Source organism: Peromyscus maniculatus, chromosome 5 (genome assembly GCF_049852395.1).
Source record: "Peromyscus maniculatus bairdii isolate BWxNUB_F1_BW_parent chromosome 5, HU_Pman_BW_mat_3.1, whole genome shotgun sequence".
Taxonomy (NCBI): Eukaryota; Metazoa; Chordata; class Mammalia; order Rodentia; family Cricetidae; genus Peromyscus; species Peromyscus maniculatus.
The window spans coordinates 125,463,074-125,477,372 of record NC_134856.1 but is presented as its reverse complement, the minus strand read 5'-3'; the positions used below and the strand labels follow the sequence as shown (position 1 = coordinate 125,477,372).

The following is a 14,299-nucleotide window of genomic DNA, read 5'->3' as shown; positions in this document are numbered from 1 at the left end:
GGTAATCTGTGGTGACGAATTGCCTGGCAGCCTCTGCCCAAGAGAAAACCATTTAGTCAGGTTTTAGCAATCCTGGGCTGTTACCAGAACACAATTAGTAAAGCCAGCTGCTGGGGTCAAGTGTTCACCTGTGTCCTGGGGCTGGGCTCTGGTCTCATGCTTCACGTGGAAGGAAGGGTTATTTAAGCCACAAGTGTGTGGTACTAATTCAGCAGTCTCCTCTCTGTCCTGTTTCTGTTTTGTGTGGGGGCCAGGCTTGTGGGATCTGGATATCTTGACCTATGGTATTTCCATGTGATGCAGCTGGAGATTGTCCAAGTGAGCAGGAGGCCAGGAGCGGGGGAGAGAGAGGGTATTCTCTCAAATCAAACACATCCTGATTTGATTTCTGGCTCTGGCTTTCTTTGCTGTGTCATCTTGGGCAAATTATTTTTTCATTTTCATCTGTGAAATGGGCACAAGGAGACTAACGAGGAGACGTGCTTTTTGTCCTTGGCCACATGCCTGACTTGGACAAACCCGGGAAGCTCAGCCTTGCAGATGATGCGGAGGGTGAGGGGGGCACGTTTGGTTTCTTCCCTGTTTTCTTTACTGCCGTCCTGGTTCAGGCCACCAATAGATTCTGCTGGATTATTACATCAGCTCTGAACCCAGTCCCTGAACCCCTATTCCACAGCAGGCAGAGGGATTCTTTAAAGATGTGAGCTGAAAACGCATGTTCCTTCTGCTCATTCAGCACGAAACCAAAGTGCTCACCATACCTTAGAAACCCCTATTGGAAACCCTGTGTGGTGGCTGATATCTAGAATCCAGTTGGGAGGTAGAGGCGGGGCGGGGGGGGGGGGGGGGGGGGGGCGATGATCAGGAATTCAAGGCCAACTTCAGCTACACTGGGTCCCTGTCTCAAAAAGTGAAACTAAAAAAATTGAAGTGCCTATTTAATTTTGTTCCTTCTTAATTCCCTGACCTTGCCTGTAAATGCTCTGCCCCTGATGGGCCTGTGTTGTGTCTCTTGTTATTCCCAGAACATAATGAGTATGTTCCTGCCTCAGGGAATTGTGCTGGCCCCAACCCCATGCCCAGAAGGAACACCTGCCTAGGTGTCCCGCCATCCTTACGGGTCCTGTTCTGCTTTCTTCACGATTCTCAGCAGCCTACACACTGTGGGGTGGCTGTCTCTGGCCTACCCTGGAATGCAGGCTTCATAAGAGCAGGGCCTCTGTGTTTCTGATTTCTGCATCCCCAGTACTTGGAAGAGTGTCTGGTGGATTAGCGGAAAACCACGAATGACAGCGGCTGCTAGTAAATATTTTTTAAAGATGTATTTATTCATGTATATGAATGCTCTGTCTTCACGCACATCAGGCGAGGGAGTCAGATCCCTTTACAAATGGTTGCCAACCACAGTGTGGTTGCTGGGAATTGAACTCAGGACCTCTGGAAGAGCAGCCAGGGCTCTTGACCACTGAGCCATCCCTCCAGCCATCCTGTTAGTAAATACCTATTTCTGTCTCATAGAACGAAGTCTGGGGGCAGGCCTTCCATGGCCAGTGCAGACACTGTATAGAAGCGAAGGACCGTTCTCTTTCTGCTTGGCTGTTGATCCACCTTCCACCCTCTCACGAGCTTCGCCCTGGACTTCAGCAGGCTTGTAGGGGCTGAATATCCACTTACGTTAACCATCAAGACAGAGCACGATGGATGGCATGTCAACTGACTGTAGACTCCACCCATAAGTCGCACATGAGTGTTCCGCTTGTATCCGATGGACGGTAATAGTCTTGGGCTTGTAGCTAACTGAAAGAGGGTGGGTGATGGCCCCATGGGAAAGGGTCCTGTTACTCTGGAAGAGACTGGATTCTGAGGGGCAGCAGCCTAGGTGGTTTTCAGAGTGATACTTTAATCATGTATGAAATAAGAATGAATGTTTGCAAGTGCATAATCCCAGCTACTTAGGAGGCAGAGGCAGGTAGATTCCAAGTTCTTTTTTTTTTTTTTTTTTTTTGGTTTTTCGAGACAGGTTTTCTCTGTGTAGCTTTTTGCCTTTCCTGGAGCTCACTTGGTAGCCCAGGCTGGCCTTGAACTCACAGAGATCTGCCTGGCTTTGCCTCCCGAGTGCTGGGATTAAAGGTGTGCGCCACCAATGCCCGGCCAAGTTCAAAGTCTTTCTGGGCAACAGAGTAAGTTCAAGGCCAGCCTGGGAAACTTAGTGAGATACTGCTTCAAATAAACAGAAGGAGGAGAAGGGGTAAGGGCGGGGGGGGGGGGGGGGGGGGGTGCTGGCTTAATGGTAGAATGTTTGCCTAGCATGTACAAGGACCTAGGTTCCCTCTCCATTACCCCAGAGGAGATGGAGGCTGAGGCAGGGGAATCCTAAATTTGAAGCCAAATAGTGAGTTTGAGGCTAGCTTGGGCTGTAAGTTAGACTGTCTTGAAGAAAAAAAAAATAATTAAGTGGTTATATAAGCAAGTAAGTAAATAAATAAGAACAATGGCACAGGCCTGTGATCATGGAACCTTGGAGGTAGATGTAGGAGAGTCAAGGGGTCAAGGTCAAGGCTAGCCTGGCCTTATATGAGATATTGGGGGAAGAGGGGAAAGACAGAGAGAGAGAGAGAGAGAGAGAGAGAGAGAGAGAGAGAGAGAGAGAGAGAGAGAGAGAGAGTTGCTCTTGATATTTGTTTTTCCATCAGGAAATTACAGCTGCATTTTATTTTAGCCATAGTGTCTGGTGTGATGTTTTTGGGTATTTAAATTCAGGTGTTTTAAGAAAATGCTCTTTTTTTTTTTAAATGAAAAAAGGAAAGTCTGCTCATAAAGATATCAAAGTTAAAAAATGCCATCAGCATAAACCATCCTGTCCCACCCAGTTTATCTCAAACCAGGAGGGAAGCAAGAAGCCAGGCCAGTACCAGATCTGCCCATGTCAACCTGTGAGAAAAAAGCCATTGCATATGATAGGTATGAAGGTCTTCGAGGCAGACAAAAAGAAGAAAAGCCAAACCGTGAGTCACATGACACCTTTCGCTAGGATGGTCCAGAAGGTAGACGTATGGAGGAAGTGGATGCTTATGACATGGCTCAAATGATTCCCTCTGTAGGGTGGCCCTGCTCCCCTCCTGAGTGTGTCTGGAAGGAGTGAGCTCTTTGAGGACTTATCCCAGAGTCTGAGATGATGTCAGTGTTTTCCGAGCGCTTATCACACAGGCAGGGACAAGATGAGAGTTGGGCTAGACTTTGAAATAGGAGTAGCACTTGGATGAAGAGGAAGGAGGGGGATGCAGCGCAGGGAGTTTCTAGGGTTGATGAGAGCATTCACAGTTGTGGCTCGGTGTGGAGGCAGGACCTGGCCAGGGAAGGGAGCACCAGTGTGGGCTCCTCTGGTCATGTGGTCAAAGGCTAGGCTAAGGGATGGGTGTTCTTTGTCCAATCAGCAAGGAGAACCAATGATGATAAAAGCATGAAGAAGTGAGGAATAACATGGCCTTGGGGGTGGGGGGTCGTTTCCTTACACTGACTTTCAGAAACAAACTGGTAAAGGCAGAATAGGGAAATGTCCGTGGAGGAATAAACCAGAGGCAAGCAAGCACTGGGAACAGCTTGGCAACCTGGGACTCCATCTGGGTTCCAGTTTGAGGACATAGGATCATCGGAGAAGTTGGCCAGGTGAGCTTAGCTGTGGCTTGTTCTGTCTCTCTGACTTTCCAGTATTCACCCCAATAACTTGGCTCTGGGTTTGATTTTATTAATAAGAACTTTAAAGATTCCTGCTACAAACAAGGGTGACATGGTTTAGGGGGGTGACATCGAAAAACCCACACTAGCAGGGATGGCAGTTCAGGAAAACTGCAACCTTGGAATTCTCTGTACAACTCACAAGATCGGAAGATCTCCTCTCCTCCAGATTGTTTCCCGGGTCTGTAACTCAGCGAAGGGCCTCATGAGTTTTCTATGTTTCCGAACTTTCTGAGTCGTGTGTGCCTCCCTTCTCTCTCCAGAGGGTATGTTTTGAGCTGGTTGAAAATAGCTGTACAAGACGACAAATGGGATGTCAGCAGAGGGAGAAGCTGGGCTGCAGAAGCGAGGAGAGCTGGGGTGGGGGGCTTTGAAACTCAGGTGGGGTGAGAGTAGATGGAGTGGGTGGGGTCCAGGGACTGCAGTGTAAACGCTGTGACCATGAATGTCTTCACCAGGCCTTCTGCCTCATGGGAATAAGAAAATAAATGAGGCGCTCATGGGAGTGACTGGCACACCAGATGTGGCCGTGGCCTTAAGGAGTCAACGCAACCTCTTGGCCACACATGCCTCTGGCAGGGCAGTGGCTGAGTGGGAGGCGCCAACTGTACTTACTCCTTTCTTAGAAGCCCATATGCATATTCAGCAACCATTTTGTAAGAGTCTTCAAGCAACTCCTTATTTCACAAGGGCAGATGTTGAAATGGGGTTGGTCCCCTTTGACCACTGGGCTCTTTAGTTCCGTAGTCTGTGCTGCGTGTGACTGGGTTACTACGTGACTGCGATGGTGGTGTCACTCAGCAGCTCAGATTCTGTGGATTGCACAGCAGCTGGCCCCCCTCCTTTGATTCTTTCTTTTAATTCCACTTGAGATCTTCACCCACAAGGTCTCATGGGCGTTTAAAGAGATTGTTTCTTCATACAAAATCATGCCTTTCTCCTCCCCTAACTGACTCCCAGATCCTCTTCACCTCCCTATCTACTCTACTTGGTTCTTTCTTTCTATCAAAAACAAAATAAAATAAAATAAAAACAAAGAAAAAACCCAATAAGAGAAAACAAAATGAAACCAAAGCCCCGCTCTTCCCCCAAACAACATGGATTCTGTTCTGTGTTGGCCAACAATTTCCTGGGTGTAGAGCCTGCCTGGGTGTGGTTGATAAACCCAAGGGCACTCCATTGTAGAAAGCAGATTTTCCCTTTCCCAGTAGCTATCAATTACAAGTAGCTTCCTGGTTAGGGGTGGGACTTGGTGTCCACTTCCTCTTCTCAGTGCTGGGGTTTCGTCTGGCTTGAGCATCGGCAGGTTTCATGTGTCCTGTCACATGTGGGCTGAACTCATGTCCAGTCTCTGTGAGTTCCTATGAGTCTGGTTGTGTCTGGAAGACACTGTCCCTTGGAGTCATCCGCCACGTTTGGCTCTTAAAATCTTGCTCCTCTTCCACATAGATCCCTGAGCCTTGAGGGGAGGGGTTTGATGGAGGCACCCTGTTTAGGACCGAGCGCTCCAAGTCTTTCTCTCTGCACAGGGTCAGGTCGTGGGGCTCTGTGCTAACACCCACCTACTGCAAGAAGCAGCTTCTCTGATGAGGGTTGAATGAGGCGCTCATCTACCTCATGGGTGCTTTTGTACAATCAAGGTGACCCTGGCTGTAGGCAGAAGCCAAGCCCAGAGACACAGTAACTGGTTTTAAAAGCAAGAAGACAACAAATGCAAATGTCCATAGGCATGAGTGTGGGTATGACCTCTTCTGGGGACCCTGGCTCCAGAGAAAATGAGCACCAGAGCCTGGGTGGAGGAGGGGGGACGGGAGTGGGGGGCGGAGTTGCGGATGCAGGGGAGAAGTGAGCCTGGGGTGGAGTGGGGTGGGGGTGGGGTGGGAGAGTGGGGTGAAGAGGAAGAAGACAATAGAAGGTGGACCATCCAGGTGTGTCCTCACCTCTTCACCTGCCCTCACCTCTTCACCTTTCCTCCCCTGAACAGCTGTCTCTCAGAGACTCAGACAGAGCAAGCCTGCTCCTCAGGCCCTTGTTAAATACTCTGTCACAAGGGGCTAGAAATTCTCCTACAGGCAGGTGAGTCAGAGTTCACAGCTGCTGGATGGGAACCCTCTGTTCTGGTCTGGGTAGGGAACGTGTGCCAAACTTGAATAAAGTCCTCTTGAAATCCCCTCTGGGGAGCGCCTGGCAGTGGCTCTCTAGCCGGGAGCTGGCCTCAGAGGAGCAGGAGTCTGTCTTGTTTGCATTTCCACAGCACAAACTGGTTGCTAAACGGAGAGGACCCAGGGGTTGTTAATTTCCAAAGTGAGCTGTGAACCACGGGGAGGTTCTGAAGAGCACTTTTTGGAGCAAAGTACACCTGTGCCTCCATGGGCACTTGATCCCTGAGGTCTGGGGTTATCCAAAAGCTGAGGGTTGACGGGATTTCACATTCCTGTGGAGCAGTAACTCCCAGAGTTTATATATAGTGTTCCAACCACACTGTTCCAAGAATCCGGTGGGTGTGCTGTTAGAAACCTGAGCTGTGAAGCTTGGGGAAATTTTTTTCCTTAACCACTGTGCTAGATCTTTTGATAATTCCAGATGAGTGAGCTCCACCAGGGATAACCTTGAATGCTCTTGGAAACAATTTTTTTTTGTGTGTGCAATTTCCCAGGAATCCACAGGTTGAGATAAATAGGAGCATGAACGATAAGACACAAGGTTAGTCATTAGTGTTACCCAAGCCTCAGAAGGGCTAGGTGACCTTGAGTTAATCCCTTTACTCTTTGGGAATGTGGGTTGATAACAACACAGAGCTGCTCTGAGCCTGGCAGAGGTCACTTCTGGAAAGATAGTTCTGAGCTCCTCCAGTGGAAAGGAAGATAAACAGTGCAGTGTGAACATTTGGCAGTGGCGTGACTTCAGCGGTGGAGAAATCCGTCCGTTAGGCTCTGCCAGAGCCCAGAGACCCCTATGAGCTCCATTCTCAGAGTATAAAGTGTTGCCTGAGAATTCCAGACTTCCCAACCCACAGTCTCTCTTACCTATGTGCCGTCAGTGGACTTTCTCTCAACTCCACCTATCTTGGTCTGGGTTCTGGGGGATAAAATTAACTATCAATAGATCTGGACCATTTCTAAGAGGAGAGGGGGCTTGAATAAAGTTCTCTAATGACTTAATTATCCCCACTTTCGGTGGGGGGGGGGACTGATGCCAGGATTTAAATGGAATTTTGCATGTCTACACAGCTTTCCTCTGGTTCCCTTCGCTCCAGGCTCTTGAGGTGCTGACCTTACCAGCCAGCTAGAGCCGATTCTTTGTCCTTGGCTAGAAAAGGGCAGTTGTTAGGGACCCAGGTGGCCTCCCTTTTTTTGATGTTCCATTTAATAACTGTTGGGTCTGACCCAATGTGTTCTTCAGTTTTGCACCTATTGTCTCTTCTTCGTATTTTTGATTATTTACTTTTGAGGCTACCTTAGGTATCAATTACTGTTGACAATACTCGATATCAACTTAGGAAAATAGCAAACTGGATGACTTCCATGGTCCTGAGGTCAGTTCTCATCTGAACAAGAAAGGCTGCCTTTAGAGCAGGTTTCTGGATGTTTCTGTCTTCCCCACTCTCTAGAAAAATTCTGTGTTTGCTCTTTTCTCCAAACAGCTTCACAAGCAAAAATGGAGTCAGACAGACAGACTCCGCTCTACGTCTGATTCCAAGCACTGATGGTTATTTTTTGGAGAAAACCAATCCTGAGGCATCGATTGTGGCTTTTTCCTGAAGTTCTGGCCCCAGGGCCTGTGCAGTCTCCCTGCCTCTCTTAAACGATGCTAACTCTTCCCCATCCTGAGCTCCTGTCCGTTGCTCACCGTTCAGGAACCGCTTCAACTGAGATTCAGCCGCCTTCCTGACGTCGCCTTCAGGGTCATGAGGAGATGGTATCTCCCATGCCTGTACCCTTCACAGTTTCTACAATGAAACAAGCCATTTCAGTGTTTGACTGCAAAGACTGCCACTCATGTTTCCTCCCTCATTGGCCTGACACTGCTCTGGAAAAAAAAAATGATCGAGGACCTCACTGCCAATGTGGTGATTTGGGTTAGTGTTCCTTAACCTGGGAGCCCTGGATTTGGAAGGGAAAAAAAATACTACTGCTGATCTCTAACTGAAGTTTAGCATTTCCCTTAGCCAAGGGTGTGGTAACAAACCACAGTAGTGCTAACATGACAGTTATTGCAAGTATCTTAAAGTGTTTTCTTTCACCACTCCTGAGAAATTGTAGTGGTTTTTGGAGTGACTGCTAGATCTTGTTAGTACATTAATGAAGATGCACACACATGCCTATAGGAAAATGTTTTAAATATTGTACCACAATCATTTTGCTCTAAATAGTTTTAGTAATTACTTTCTATATTTTAGTTCATATATTTAATGTTCTTATTTTGAGAAGGGCCCATAGCCTCCAATAGAGTGCCAAAGAGATCCATGGGCGTTGGAGGTGGTGGTGGAGAAACTCACTTTAACCATTAGTTGCTTTGCGTTCTAGTTTTATTCTGTTGCTGTGATTAAATACTTTGACCTAAAACAACTCAGATATAAAGCCAGATGACAGTCCATCATTGAGGGACATCAAGGCAGGAACTTGAAGCAGAAACTGTCGGGGAACGCTACTAGCTGGCTCCCTCTGAGCCTTGGGCTTTCTAGCTCCTTCACTCATGTTTAGCCAGCTTTCTATACAGCCCAAGTCTTGCTCAAGGAAAACTTGGTTCTCGAGGTTCTACCCACAGTGGGCTGGGCCTGCCTGTATCAATTAATCACCAAGATGGTTCCCTCATATCCATGTCCATAGACCAACCCGGTCTAGGCTTCTTCTCTCAGATGACTCTGGATTGTGTCAAGCTGACAGTTAAGGCTAACTGGTGTGTCTGTTTCTCTAGACGATCTCTCAGAAGCGCCTACTGCCAAAAAGCTGTTTTTACTTGGTTCCCACCATGTGACTCTTCCCCTAGTGTTTTCCATCTCTCCTCCCCGACTCTTTTATCAATTCTTCCTTGCATTTAAGTTTTTTTTATGATCCTATTCTTCCTCCATCCTTCCACACATATTAGTCTCTGCTATGAAGTGGTTGCAGTGCTTTAGAAGGGAGAGACAAGGGCTAGGTCCTTACAGTGCGGCTGTGGTGCACACTTACAAGCATGGAAGGGAAATGGTTAACCTAGCTTCGAGAGCCTACCATGGAGGTACCTCCTGGTTACGTCTTAGAAGGCCAAGTAGAGTTAGTTAGGCTTAGTGATGGGAATGAAGTTGTTATGACTAACTGAAACAAGCAAACAAACAAAAAACAAACAAACAACAACAACATAAATAAACTAAAGCCAGTGGTGGTGGCACACACCTTTAATCCCAGCACTCGGAAGGCAGAGGCCGGCGGATCTCTGTGAGTTTGAGGCCAGCCTGGTCTACAGAGTGAGTTCTAGGACAGCCAGGACTACACAGAGAAACCTTGTCTCAAAAACAAACAAAACAAAAAAAAAAAGAAAGAAAGAAAGAAAGAAAAAAACAAACAAACAAACAAACAAACAAAGTGTGGCTAACAAGAACTGTTGAATGGTCAAGCTGAGACTGGATAGGTAAGGGTGGCCAGATGGCTGAGTGTTTTTCAGACCATGCTGAGTCGGCCCCAAAGGCTTTAGGAGGACTGCATTTTAGAGAGGCAGCTCTGGATCGGTACAGAGATGGGTTGGAGGGAGGAGGCCCGCAGGTGAGATGAGTAGAGACGGCACACACTGCCTTTTGCTCACTCTTGAGGGCACCACCGTGTCTGCCCTGTGCTTTCTTTCCTTCCTTCCTCCTGAGATGCCCCCCACCACCACTCCACAGCGTCCCACACTCCTGGTGGCTGTGGTTGGTCGTCCAGGTAGCACTGTCTTATTGGACTTTCATGGTTTTTTTTAGTGTTATCTGAGGCCCGTTTGAGTGACTTTTTAGTGCATCCATTTCTTACCTCTGACTTTGAGGACCAGAACTGGGTCTAGCTTATGCTTATATACCTAGGGGAGTCTCTGAGATGACACAGAATAAGAGAGAAGTGTAAGGAACTCGTAGAATTTGTCTACAGTCATACGGGGAAGACATACTGCCCTCCCCAGCAAGAGCAATAGAATCATAAAATATTCGGGAAGACCAGCTAATCATTATTTTAAAAATGAGGTGCTTTTTTTTTTTTTTTTCCTGCGTGGGAAGAAGCTGTTGGCATTATTCTGTGCCCCGCCTCTCTGTGCCCCCATCAGCCAGGATTGTGGTGCTGCCAGAATTCACAGCCGGTTCTAACAGGAGCCGAGAGTCCACCTTAGAAAAGTGGACGGTGTGGGCTCCTCTTCTTAGTGGAGAATGTCTCCCATGATGGTACTGAAGAGACTAATTAAGAAGAGGGGCCTAAATCTCAACCAAGAAAAATCATGGGTTGATCCTAGAATCTCAGGAGGTCCTAATCTGCGCTTGTCTGTGGCCCACTGCACTGGCTGATTTTGTGTCAGCTTCAACAACCTAGAGTCATCAGAGGGGAAGGAGCCTCAGTTGAGGAAATGCCTCCATGAGACCCAGCCGTAAGGCATTTCCTCAATTAGTGATCAATGGAGAAGGAACCCAGCCCATGGTGGGTGGTGCCATCCCTGGACTGAGGGTCTGGGTTCTGTAAGAAAGCAGGATGAGTAAGCCAGGGGAAGTAAGTCAGTAAGCAGCACCCTCCATGGCTTCTGTATCAGCTCCTGCCTCCAGGATCCTGTCCTGACTTCCTTCAGTGATGAACAGCAATGTGGAAGTGTAAGCCAAGTGAACCTTTACCTCCCCAACTTGCTTTTTGGTCATGGTGTTTCATTGCAGAAATGGAAACCCTAACTAAGACAAATTAGTACCAGGAGTGGAGTATTGCTGTGACAGACCTGACCATGTCTGGGGGAGGATTATGGAAGGACTTTGGAACTTTGGGCTAGGAAAGCCATTGAGTGTTGAGACCTCAGTGGGATGAGAACTTAGAAGATAAGAACATTGAGAGAAGTGCAGAGGATGGAGGCCTGGCTTGCAAAGTTTCAGAGGGAAATTTAAAGACTCTATCAGGGCCATTTGTTATTTTGAATTAAAATTCTGTAGTTCTGGTTAGCTGGGGCTGAAGAATCAACTGTAATTAACACGGTACCAGAACTACTAAAGCAAGATTTTGCTTTGCTGGGATACTTGATGCTGGTTGCTGGAGCTGAAAAATTTTGTGATGATTACAAAGAGACCAGCTTTACTGAGGTGAAAATCTGGGATTTGTTTCTCGAGAGCACAGAGAAGCTGTTTTCCAGAGGTGGCCAAGGTTTTACCTTGCACTGGTAGCCAGACTTGGTAATGTGTAAGCGTCACCCAGGTGGGACTGGTTTTGGAGGCATGAAGGGGTCATGGAGAACAGCTGAGGCTTGACACTGTGAGAGGCCAGGAGAGGCCATTGGTAAAGGTACAGCCTCAGCCTCAGTAGCAACTGAAGGCCCAGGACTGAAGGGGTCATGCAGAGAAGCTGAGACTTGGCACCATGAAGAGAGCCTAGGAGAGGCTATTGGTACAAGTGCAGTCCAGTTTACCACAGAACCCCAGCATTTTGGAGATGCCGGGACCATGGGATGACCACCAAGAACAGCAGCAGCAGTGGAGTGGAGCCAGCCAGAGCTGGAGAAGCGACCCAAGCTCTTTGCAGGAGTCAAGAAGACTGTGAGTGAATCCCGGACAATTGGACAGTGAGTTATTTATACTGTTGGGTTTGGTTTTGCTGGCTTCAGAAGGTGATGGTGCCTCTTGAAGAAGTTATTTAATTTTGATTTTTAAAGGAGCCCACGGGTGAAAGACTTGAACTTTTAAAAGAGATTGGATATTTTAAAGAGACTGGAATTTTAAAGACTGGGATTTTTAGGGTTATTTATGATTTTAATGTGAGATTTTGGGGATGAATAAGAAAGGAAGGTTTGTGGCTTAATAGTGATATGTTTTGTGTGTCAAGTTGACAAGGGATCAGTCGTACTGGCTGGTTTGTGTGTCAACTTGACACAGGCTAGAGTCATCAGAGAGGAAGAGACCTCAGTTAAGGAAATGCCTCCATGAGACACAGCTGTAAAGCATTTTCTCAATTGGTGATCAATGGGGGAGGGCCCAGCCCATGGTGGGTGGTGCCATCCCTAGGCAGGTGGTCCTAGATTCTATAAGAGAGCAGGCTGAGCAAGCCAAGGGGAGCAAGCCAGTAAGCAGCACCGTTTCCCTCCAACCCCGTGGCCTCTGCATCAGCTCCTGCCTCCAGGATCCTGTCCTCTTTGAGTTCCTGTCCTGACTTCCTTAGATGATGAACAGCAATGTGGGAATGTAAGCTAAATAAACCTGATCCTCCCCAACTTGCTTTTTGGTCATGGTGTTTCATCACAGAACAGAAGCTGTAACTAAGCCACCCACTCTACCTGTTAGGGGTTGATAGAGGAACAGAATCAGGAGGCCATCCATATACTTATAGTCGTAAATGGGGACTTCTGGTGGCTCATGTGACCAGAGGTCGGCCAGTCGCACTCTGGTCTCCTGCAGTTTGGAGAGCTGAAGAAACCAGTGGCTGCTCAGTCTAAGGAGCTCCAGAGGCTGGAGGGACCAATGGTGTGTCCCAGGCGAGGCTGAGGCTGCAAAACCACTGGTGCAAAGGACTGAGGAAGAACGTGGAGTCTGTTGTCCTGTCGGAAGCAGGAAGTCACATGCTCAGGAAGAGCAGAACTTGCCCATGTGTGTGAGTTTCTGTTTCCTCCCTTGTTTGTCCCTCCCAGGCCCCACCTTCGGATTGTGCTGATTCTTATTTGTTGATATACATCCATTTGTCCTGGAGACATTCACAGACACATCCATTTTCTAGATTCCTGTCAGTCTAGCCAAGCTGCTAATCGAGATTAATCATCGTAGGGTGGGTATGGGAAGCAGTAGTGGTCCCAAAGCAGGTATTTCACTACTGGCCTGGACAAAGCCCTTGAACACTTAACCTTCCATGCATGTATATATGTGTGTGTATGTTTGTGTGTACATGTGCGGTACTTTCTCTGGGCATGCTGTATGGTCCCTCGTTATTCACCATAACTAAGATAGAAAAATATGTAAATGGTTCAGCTTCATTAGCCCTTATGCAGGCATTAACCAGATGCCAGGGAACAGCAGGAATTGATAAGAACATAAAGGTTGCAAGTTAATCCTTGAAGTTGTGGGACCTGCAGGTAAAGGGAGAATGCCTGGCTATTGGAGATGATGGTGTGTAGAATGGATGATGGACTCTTCCTCCTTAGCAGGGAAACCACTGATCTAATATAGCCAGCCTTCCCAGTTCCTTCAGAAAGCTGGGGTAAACGGTGATGGTATGCATGGAGTTAACCATTTGGACACACACACACACACATACACACACACACACACACACACACACACACACACACACACACACACACACATGAAAACCTCAAAACTTCTGAAGTCATGTAAATCCCAAACTTCTGAGGTTTTAAAAACAAAACAAAGAACCCCCGTCTGCCTGATAGCAAGTCAGGGAAGCCCTGTTTACACTGGATAAGTGAGTCAATAACTAGTTCTCGTATTCCTGGCTCAGCCTAGCTTGGCCAGGCGTAGCTCACCTCATTTTTGTCAGGTTCACTAATACTGGAACTTTCATAAAACAAGTTGCTGGTCCCTGGGGTTAGAAAGATGGGAGGACACATTTCTGAGGTGACGAAACGGAAAGGTGAGGAACCGTTCTTTAAGAAAACTGGAATCGGGTTTGGACACCCCTCCCTGATCGGCTTGTTTCTAAGGTGGTTTTTATTTCCTACCACCCAGCTGCTGAAATCTGGCTTTGCAGAGATGTGACGCTGTGGAAAGGAATGTAGAACTACCTGAGGACAGAACTGGGAACTGGCGATACCGCACGTCGGCGGGACAGCTGCTGAGCTGCTTGTAGACTAAGGCCCATCCGATGGTGCTGGGATTCATGTGTTTTCCTCAACTTTGAAACGTCCAGTAGCCCTGCACTTCAGGTTTGTCGTCGGTCTCTGGAGTGCCTCCCTGCACAGTTTCGAGTTGTGCATTGAAATGAGTTAGGCAGATTAGGGACATGGGAGAAAACCAGAGACGAGAAAGTCCGGGCTTGCCAAAGAGAATCAGCAGAAGCAAATGTCAAGTCTGTCCACAAGTGTTCCCAGAGTCATTTCCTAAGACAGAAACTCCTTCAGGCTACACCCTAGAGAACCACGGGGTAGGTCCTGAGGAAGTGGGTGGCTTTAGAGCTCCGCTTGCCCACACCCATATATGCATTTCAATGTAAATTAAAAGAAATGAAATAAAACGAAAAGAGGGCTCTCTCCATCACCTCTGCCCATTTCCATGGAAAGCTTGGAAAACGATTTGTCATCATAGAACTCAAGACTCCGTGCCTTCACTGGAACACTGCCTGTCATCGCCTTATGGTGACACCCACGGTGCCGTGTTTACTCATGTCGTAGTTAAGAGCCTTACGGTGTCAACTATAAACAGAGTATTCTG

General features: G+C 47.6%; 1 long non-coding RNA gene across 4 annotated transcripts; it reads left to right on the top strand.

Moving 5' to 3' along the window:
* Positions 1–200: 200 nt before the first annotated feature.
* LOC143273483 (uncharacterized) lies at positions 201–14,108 on the top strand. 4 transcript variants are annotated; one of them, XR_013051613.1, is made up of 6 exons: positions 203–552; positions 1,519–1,772; positions 2,871–3,666; positions 7,379–7,813; positions 12,317–12,505; positions 13,598–14,108. It is a non-coding gene; the product is annotated as an uncharacterized LOC143273483 (long non-coding RNA). The 4 variants fall into 4 exon arrangements; XR_013051612.1 differs by lacking the exon at positions 13,598–14,108 and having other exon boundaries at positions 12,317–13,203; XR_013051611.1 differs by lacking the exons at positions 12,317–12,505; positions 13,598–14,108 and having other exon boundaries at positions 201–318; positions 7,379–7,957.
* Positions 14,109–14,299: the final 191 nt, after the last annotated feature.